The sequence below is a fragment of the Numida meleagris genome, chromosome 4 (assembly GCF_002078875.1).
Source record: "Numida meleagris isolate 19003 breed g44 Domestic line chromosome 4, NumMel1.0, whole genome shotgun sequence".
NCBI lineage: Eukaryota > Metazoa > Chordata > Aves > Galliformes > Numididae > Numida > Numida meleagris.
Window position 1 is genome coordinate 47,022,511 of NC_034412.1, and position 9,893 is coordinate 47,032,403.

Genomic DNA, 9,893 nt, shown 5'->3' on the forward strand with positions numbered 1-9,893 from the left:
GTAACAAGACATTACTTATTAAGTCCTAAAGAATCCAACTAAAACTGAAATGAAATTACTTTGTTCTGCTATATTCAGCTTCTGAAAGACACAGTTTAGGTGAAAGTTTTCTATCAAGGGAAATGCAACTTGGCTTTTCATTGAATATGCAGTGATTTACCTTGTCCATGTCTTGCTGTATGATTCCATTAACTCTTGCAGGAAAGCTATTAGTGGAGGAAGAGAGTGAACATGATGCCTTGTCAGCCACTACTGAATTAATTAGGAATTTGTATGCTTGTACTTTTAATCAGATATTTGTATTTTATTCAATTAAAAATCCCATCTTTTTCATATCCCAGTTATTTTTCTTATTTGACTGGATTTTTTTTTTTGGGGGGGGGGGGGGGTTTTGCACATGTACAGATAAATTATTACCCTGCAACCATGATCAAGTTTATTTGTAAACTGAATCTCAACTGTAGGTCAGTGATACAAATCTGATCTGGCATTTCATGTGCACGTATTTCCTCCTCACTTCAGAGCAAATTGCACATAATTCAGGGACAGAATGACAGAAGGCTTAAAATTTCTCATTTAAAACTAACATTAAAATGCTAAGTAACCCTCTATGTATGTACTGACAGTTCTTCTCTTCCTTAAGTTTGAGACATCTTTCATGTTTTTGTTTGTATTGATTTCAATAAACATATGTTTCCAGTGTTTATCCTTTATCATGAAGAAATCGCTTTGTAGTTATTTGTATAGCATGGCATGTAACCTGTTATCCCAGAACAGTTTAAATAAGTTTTTATTCCCTTTAAAACAAAGGAAAAGAGAAGATCTTGCTCTGATTTCATTTGTAGTAAGAGAAAGAAACAGATTTCAGACTGCAGCTTATGAAGTGTTTTGAGATCTTTGGACAAGATTTACTGCACATGCAGCTTATAATTGTCAGCACTGCCTAGTAAAATGTTCACATAGGATGGCTGTCATTCTCTTTTGGATGACCCTATCTCCACAGAGGAAATGGATTGTTTTGGAGAGAAGGACTGAGTAGACAGAATTATTCAATCAGCTTAACAGTGTTATCAGTTATGCACTTACTGGATCCACTCCAGGGAATCATCACTAAGACAATTAAGCATCTTTTATGTGAGGAGAGATGGAGAGCTGAAACTGTTCAGTCCAAGAAAGAGAAGGCTCAGGAAGATGTCTATAAATACATGAGAGAGAGTCAGAGGAGCCAGACTCTTCTCATTAGTCCCCACCAACAGGGCAAATAGAAACACATAGAATTCCACTTGAAGAAACTTTTTTTTTTTTTTTTTTTTTTACTGTGAGGATGATTAAACAGGTAGCTTAAAGAGGTTCTGGAGACTCCATCTATGAAGATATTCAAAATCCAACTAAACTGAGTCCTGGGCAACCCGCCCTAGCTAACATCACTTGTGCATGAAGGTTGAACTAGATGACCTACAGAGATCCTTTCCAGCCTCAACCATTCTGTGGTCCTGTGATAAGTCCTACACAGTACTATGTAGTTAACAATTCCATTCAGTTTACTGCTGTAAGACTTAACAGTAGGACATCTCTTGCTATTTCAGAGGCAAATTTAGCTGTTCATAGCTTGGAAGTGCAAGCATCAATTCAGTTAAGCATGTTCAAAAACAATTGAGAGCACAAAAGAATCCTCACCACAAGAAGGCGGCAAAACAAAACATTTTCTGGGAAAAAAGTATATGATTAAAAAATTAAAATAATTCTGGCCATAAAAATAAAAAGTAAAAGAGAATGCAATTATATTTGCCAGGAACAGCTATATTTTCCTGGTGTTATTAATATTTTCAAATAACTCTGCTGTACACATGAGATTCAAATGTGGAGTATTCACTATTCAGAAAACCGCAACACTCTTAAAGAAGTGAAGTCATGTATCTTATGTAAAAGGATTCTCAGTAACTATGTGGAAATCCTTAAAAAGATCATTTTAGTTCTCTAACATTTCTTTCACCAGCAACAGTATTCAAAGAGGATTTTAAAACCACCTGGTTTGGATGGGTAGTTTCAGCGTGAGCAGTACTTTACTCTTATTTTGATGTCAATTGAATATTTAGTTTACAGCCACATGAACAACAACAAAAAAAACTGTGCTAATGCAATAAACATACTACAACTCTTATTACTACATGTTGTCTTTTGGATATAGAGTCAATTCCTGTCAATTTTTAAACACAGACCTAAAGCTACTGTGTATCTTTATAACTTAGTATTCATTAATCTGGCTAAATAAGTCATCTAACTTGGACTGCTTCTCAGTATGCTCTGGCTACATCTTGACTCTAAAATTGCATGAGAAACAGGCACACATCCTTGCTCTGTTCCTCTCATAGTCATAGAAAGAACTCACAGTTGCCAAAATTACCAGGTCCACATCTCACCCTAAAAGCAAAAGCCTTCCACCTCCATTTCCAAAAGGAAATAAAATCTTCCTGGAGAAATGTAATGAGGTCATATGTAAGACAGTCATAGAGCCATGTTCACATAACCCCACTGACGCAGCAGACATTATGTGACAGTCTTTTACAAACAGTAGTAGACAGGACTAGATATCCATCCTGATTTCCTGTAGAGGGAAATCTGGACTTGCAAATTTGCAGGGAGCAAGATGTCATCCTCCCAGCTGGATGAAGGAAGTAGGAGGACTCTAGGAATCACCACAGGCTGCACCTGTCCAAGTCACGATATATCTGAGGCAGCTTAATTTCCTTTCCTTTCATCTTCAAAGTTTGTTTACTACTTTGAGCACAAAAGTTACTTAACAAACGAAGGCCATCATTACAGCTTGATTTCCAGCTGCTTAAGAAGGAGGACCTTGTTTGCTCTTGCTTTGGAAAAATAAGATTTCAGAATTAGTTTCAGAACTACACACCTCACACCCTGTTTTGCATCTTATCTGACAAAAAAATGAAGAAACACAAACCAAAAGTACCTTTCTTATTCTGTTTAACAGTTCAATTACAAGGACTGTATGAAAGAAAATTGTAATGAACTATTGTTAGAATGTTTTTTCTTTACAGCTCACACTCCATGAGACATCAACATCTCTAATGTACTGCTCTTAGCCTGAAATGAGCTATTCCAAAATACAGTCATAAAATGCATTTGTAGAGTTTACTTATGAGGGGAACTCTCGGATCAAAGTCCAAAAAACACCGGAATATCTTCAAAGTAGGATATAGATACTACACATTCCTAACACTTCACTATGCGACAGTTCTATGTATTTCACTGTAATATCTGTGGACTGACAAGTATAAAAGAAAACTACAGCCCCAGAGAAATAACACTTCTAGCTTATGAAGGCTTTCTAACGAAACATCAAGCAGCACTAGAGATGGATCAAAGCATGCGAATAAAATCTATTGGCTTTGTGGCTGTATTTCAGCATCCAACACCTTATTCAGTTAACATTCACTATGCCATCAAGATAAAAGTATATCTATTTCAGAGTTCTTGTCTCTCTTTTTTTTCCACCAGTATAGTTGATAAATTATCACTATTTTGTATTACATTGCAAATTCTAGGCAGCATATGAACAATGTAGTAAGCATACTCCACATATGGACCTGAGAATCTGTAATTGTTTTCTCTTAATTTCAAATTTCCACGCGCACATAGGGTACAATAGCCATAATTTATTTCAGAAAGCAATGTATATATTTTACAGCATTGCTCAGTCCAAGGCCTACATGGAGGAAGAGGAGAGCAGTTTCAGCATAACGTGCCTTTGCTCCTTCCCCTAGAGCTGCAATATTTCTGCTGTTTTTGTTAATCCTCTCTGTTCACAGCACTATGCACGCTGCAGTTGTGTGCTGTATCTTGGAATACCTAACAAGGACTAATAAAGCAGTACAGCTGAGGGTAGGTCCTTCAGATTACATCTGAAAAGGCATTCAGTACAAAAACATTGTCACTCAGTTCTTAGTAGAAATGCAGTTAAAACAAAGACTGAAGTCTTTAGATTCATTCTTATGTACTAGAAGGGTAAAAATCATTAGAGGTTCAAGAAGGCAATTCACAATAATTTTAGTACACCAGAATGAAATGGCAGGGAGAGGTCCTAACATGCTTTGTTTTCTTCTTTCTGCTTTACAGGCTGAAATGCTGTTTCCAGGACTGAAAGATCAAATTCACTTATATCCTAAGAAGCTGCTGGCAGGGACTGTTTAGATGAGCAAGACAGCCTAGTAGCCCACCACCACAGAATGATGGGTCCTCACACTGACATTTTCTCCTTCCCACCCCGGCATTTGAGGGGGAAAAAACCACCACCCAAGGGAAATAAACACAAGAGGATAATCATCTGAAGTGATCTGATGAGTTATTTATATTGTGAGGCATCCAACAGGCACTTGGGTCTACAAGGAAACATGTAAAGACTGTTCCCTTCTAACAACCATTAACCGCTCTGGAAGCCGTAGCATGTTGTCTGTTAAGATCAGTCAGAAGAGAGCAAGATGAAATTGGGAGTTGGGGAAACACTTATCTCTACTGTCTTTACAACAAAAGGATCTGAAATCCCCCATCACTAAAGTCAAGTGATTAAACAGTAAGAAGTAGATTTTATTACTTATGTAAAGTTTTTATTAATTATAGACCAACTACCTCCTAAACTAGAATGCATGTAGCATTAATATGAGTCAGTATGAGATTATTAGGCCAAATCATGATCTTCAGGTTCTAAAAACCCACTTAGACATTGAGACTTCTTTGTTGTTTTTTTTTCCCTTATTACTTTACCCATTAGCCCTACATTGCACACATTTTCCCCACAGGCATAGTGCTAACAGCAAAGTCTATACATTGAAAAATACGCTGAATATAGCTCCAATATAAGTAAGAAACTGTAAGCAAATCCTAATGGGCTGTGGAACATTTCTGCCTTTATTCCCATGTTGAGTTCAGGTCTCTGGTGACAGGGGAACAGTAGACTAATGATGCTGTATCATCATTTCAGAGCAGAATCTCCCATCCAGTGTTTCACCAAGGTGTTATCTCATCTAGAGAAGTTACAAATGCTCCTGGCCTTCATGATTTGAAGGATTAGGTTTCTATTTTGACCAGTGTTATTTGTGTTTCTGACTCTCCCTCCCTGAAGGAAGAAGTTTTACCTTGCTGTAAAGTTACTACATAAAATTAAGTGTATTTTTCAGACACTGGCAGTAAGCTTTTATTTCATTTTATCAAATATGTAGAAGTAATATGACTGTTTTGCTTAGTTACCTGACAAATGAAAATGTTTTTAAAACCATGTATATTTTAATATAGTGGTTGTGGCAAATTAGTGGTGTTTTTTGGTCCACTACCAGTCAGTTACTCCAACTTCATTGGGATTTCTAGTGCCTCAAGGTGTATCATATCATGTAACACAGGAAAAAAAAAAAAAAACCTAACAAAGAATAAAGCAGTTGATCAACATTATAAAAATGCAGGCAGTCAAATCTTACATATTAGTGCTTCGCAATGTTAATTTCTTCTCTATTGCTTAGCTGTCTAATTTTATTAGCATAAATTAAATGAAATATTGAATGAACATATTTGCAGTAGTTCTCCAGAGCAAACAAAATGAAATCTGCCGATTAATTTGTAAATAGGCCTTGGCTACATTTTACATTTACTCCATATTCATACTCCTTTAAGAGTTTTTGCAGGTAGCCAACTACATACAGATTGTTGAGAAAACTAGAATTATCATCTGAAAAATATTCCGGTAGCCACACATTCTCACTGACATCTCTGCATATTCATAAGCTACAGGGAATTTGCACTGAGTACTTCTCACTTAATCTCATCCACTTCTCCTCCCACCCCAGTCTGCACAGAGATGGGATTGTCATTCACTTCCATTATTAGAAGTACTCTTCTACCTGAAGAATATTTTTTTGCCTTCAGCAGCCACATTGCCACACTAAGTACACTACACAAATATTTGTCTGGAGAACACAAAAACCTCCATGAGCACCGTCTTCTTTTCTAAAAAGAAACCTTCACAGTTTTAGTAGCTTGAATAATGGGCACAGTTTGAATATTTAAGTACGGTCGGTAAATGTCTGTGTTACCAACACACACACAAGTAATTGTGATTAGTAAAGTTTTATGGAAAATTAACTGTTTGAAAAGAAAACAGTAGTCTGGGAAGTAGAAAAATAAATGATTAGGATTGTGTCCCAATAAAGACTGTGTACCTGGCATTTCCATAGCTTGCACTGCCCCCCAGTCATCCATTTCTTAAAACATACCCGTTATTTCCAGACACAACCTTACTGAAATTTACTAGGAGTGGAAACAACTATATGCTTACAAAAGAGTCAAGGAACTTAGTAATGCACTTTCAATCAATTTTTTTTTACTTTCATATATTGCGAGTGTCATGGTTTTATGATTTTCGGTTATTGGTACTCCACATCATAACATCATGTAGTGAATGTACCTGGTTCTCAGAAGAGAAGGACTACTACAGTCCCGACAGTACTTTGCTCCTCTATTACCATTTTCCAGCCGGAGGGAAAAGATAAAAGCTCGTAGTATAAAAACTTGCAGATCACAAGACCTCGTCCCTTCTTCCGCCGTCTCTTGTCTTAGCAGCACCTCGCTCTCCAGCCATCTTATCATCGGTAGTAGAGTAAGGCCTACCTTGATTTTGGGACATTCTCTCTCTCTGTATTGGATTTATCAGCTTAAATTGTAATTATATTGTATTATAGCGTATTGTTTTGCATTCCGATATTTTATTTAGTAAATTAGTTTGTTTCTCCTCAGATTGTTGCCGCTGTTTTTTGCTCTCAGGGCCATCTCCTTACCCTTTTCCTGGGGCGTGGACCCGTGCATCCCCCGTCCCCTTCATCACGGAACCGGGCTGAACGCCCGTAAACCGTTGACAGCAAGGAAGAGAATTTGTTTGTCACTGGATTACAAAGGAAGAAGTTTAGAAGCCTGTTTGTTGAATTGATCCCTTTTTGAGTTTCTTTTAAACAGTAGATAGAATTTTTGAGCACTGAGTAGCAAGAAAAGAAAGTAGTTTCCTTTTACTACAAATTTGGCAAATTAGAAATACTTCAATTTTTTTTAACTATAAATTTACAATCAATCTTGATGTTACTGTTGATTTCTTGACTTGAACCTTATGCTTTCTCACTTTGCTTCCCTTATTATAGGATTCAGATCACAGACCTTGTTTGTAAATGAGGTCTTCAATCATCAAGCTCTTTGTTGTATGTGAAATTTGATGTACAAATCCATTTGCAAGGGGATTCTTTAATTGTGAGAGTAAACAAACAATTGCTGGATAAGGGCCCCAAGGAGATTTTGCACGCCACAATTTTATTCATCTTGTTCTACACCTACTTTGTGAACTATAGAACATGCTTGTTGACTCCTTGAGCAAGCATTTATAAAAGAAAACATCAGGACAGCTGAGAGTGGGTCTGCAATGGTGACAAACACTTTGGCTTGTTTAGCATCTTTCGCCTGTTAACTGATACATACTTATGCATTTGAAATGCAATATTTAAACTGCCTGTCATTCTCATTTATTACAGACCACCAAAAGCCACCTGCCTAAGAACTTCTCAACACTATTTTTTTTTATTTATATTATATTTTTAAATTATATTATTGATTTCACAATATTATACAGTTGATGGAACCAAAACAGGAACACTGAAAGAGGTATGTCTAACAAATCATGCAAAATATTTGCCAATAGGTTGCACCTCACCAGGCAGCTTTTAGAAAAGCTACAGTGGTATATAATTTCCTGCAATAAAGGTTTATCCTGTTTTGGTCCAATGAGCAACAGCACTATACAAGTTAATCGGCAATCCTGTCTTTTCATCTGATGGAAACAAACACCTAATGTCTCCACAGAGCAATGCAAAATACCAAGGCTCTGCACTTGTTTGCAGTCTCAGGTGTTTCAGAGTTCTTGAGAGGGCTCTAACCACAGAAAGTGCCCCAGCTCCTTCCTCAGGCATCTTGTTCAGGAGGGACTCATGTGCCAGCATTATCAGCAGTGATGCAGTAATTTGCTTACTGCTTAGGTGTACTTTGCATTGCTATGTGAATTGCTGGAGAAGGAAAGTAGAACTACTGACATGCTTACCTGGAGTAATTTGTGTGTTCTAGAGTATTACTCCACAGCAGTCTGCACTTCTGTACACGTGGCTCTGTAAACTCCTGTTCTGTCCCTCCACTTCTATTAATTCAGTGGCACGCAAACAGACGTTGCTTCTTAAAATAGAAGTGTTTTTTTTTTTCCCTTTCATTTTTTCCTTTTCTTGGCAATGCCTCTTTGTCCAGTCTACTCACTTCTTACACTTCCAGTGCTGCTAATTGTCACCTATGTTTTTCCCTCCTTAAAACAACTGTATATAAATCCAAAGTTACTTCATTTCAGTTGACTGTGGCCATAAAAAAAAATTCTACGTTTCCCCCCCGGTGCATATACACTAGTAAGTATCTGATGCACAACTTTATTTTTTGAAATCAAACCCTCCCCAACAACCACTTTACAATCAGATTTTGCAAGATAACCCAGAACATTCTCCATTGTTACTGTGAAGAGATAATTCAAGTAAGAATGAGATCAACTGTAACTGCAGGAATTAGTCAGCTGTTAGTCAAACCTTACAGAAGTGATAGAAGAAAGACTTACAGACAAAAGTTTTAGCTTGGTTTCTTTAGATTCATTTCACAAGATAAATGCATTTTGATACAATGAAAGAAAGAGTACACATAATACTCTATCTTGGAACTGAAGTCTGGTAACAGAAGAGGAAGCCAACTTCGACACAACTGAAGAATGAGAGTCAAACAGAAACTGAGTTGGTCCTTGCTGACCAGACATCCTTAGGGATGGAAAAGACCTGTTTTGTTGTAGCTACAGGTTGTGATAAGCTCTATAGTAATATGATAATGCATATCTCTAAGAGTTTCTCCCACACTTCTCGTAGTAATTCATATTCTCAGGCCTCCTTACTCCTGTTGTTTATTTTTTTTTGTAGATGCATATTTGTAGCAGCTTCTGGAACAACAATTCTTTGAGAAGTGTTTCCATCTCTCTTCAAGATCTTCTGAAAATACAGATGGAGTTAATTCTCATTTTAATACAGATAAATTCTCTATTATATAAAAAAACAATTATCTGTCTTCAAATTAAGCTCTATGGAATACTGACAGTTCTAAGATAACCTTCAAGTGGTCATGGTAGCTGCTGCTTTAACAATAATAAATTATCTGCTTTTCTTAGACCAGTAACATTTATTGTTCTTTTTTGCATATTTTCACTAACTAAAAAAACTGCGCCTAAGCAAAGTAACGCAATACTTCACAGTAAAATAGGCGATGTTGAGCCAGCCACCCTTTTGAGAAGGACGAAATTCAGACATAGAAAGGATAGGTAAGGAAACTGGCAAGAACGGGAGAAGTCACTGAGGTTTCAGAAAGTGAATGTAATACAAATGGACTGAGCTTTAGCGACGTTCTGATTGGTGTCACTGGAAAGAGTAGAAGATGGCTGGACAGGAGTCTATCCCTCTCATTAGTCAAAATGATCTCAGCATTCTGACCTTAGAGTGTAAGTTAGTCCCTATTCTAAAATATTTTTCTTCTTCACATGCAGTTAAACAAACAAAACAACAAGAAGAGACAAATACCAGCTCAGACCGCTCAAACTCCCAGCATACCTGCACAACTGTAGCTAGAACCTCTTAAGTGAAGATGGGGAGCAGTAAAACTATTTGCTGACATTTCTGACATATGGAAGAGGAGCTGGGTTCATATCTAAAAAGCAAACAAGAAAACCTAACCTAGGAAAAATTTACATCTACCCCTCAATGCCCCCAGTGCCCTCC

At 37.0% G+C, this 9,893-nt stretch overlaps 2 long non-coding RNA genes across 2 annotated transcripts in view; one reads left to right on the plus strand and one right to left on the minus strand.

The window, feature by feature from the left end:
• The window catches only part of LOC110398985, a 43,189-nt gene extending 36,704 nt beyond the window's left edge, over window positions 1-6,485 (plus strand). Inside the window, exon 4 of the long non-coding RNA XR_002438794.1 lies at window positions 4,138-6,485. This is a non-coding gene — a long non-coding RNA (uncharacterized LOC110398985). The remainder of the gene's footprint in view (window positions 1-4,137) is intronic.
• LOC110398415 overlaps window positions 8,500-9,893 on the minus strand; it is a 6,341-nt gene continuing 4,947 nt past the window's right edge. Inside the window, exons 2-3 of the long non-coding RNA XR_002438371.1 lie at window positions 9,726-9,822; window positions 8,500-9,113 (exon numbers count right to left, since the gene is read on the minus strand). This is a non-coding gene — a long non-coding RNA (uncharacterized LOC110398415). The remainder of the gene's footprint in view (window positions 9,114-9,725; window positions 9,823-9,893) is intronic.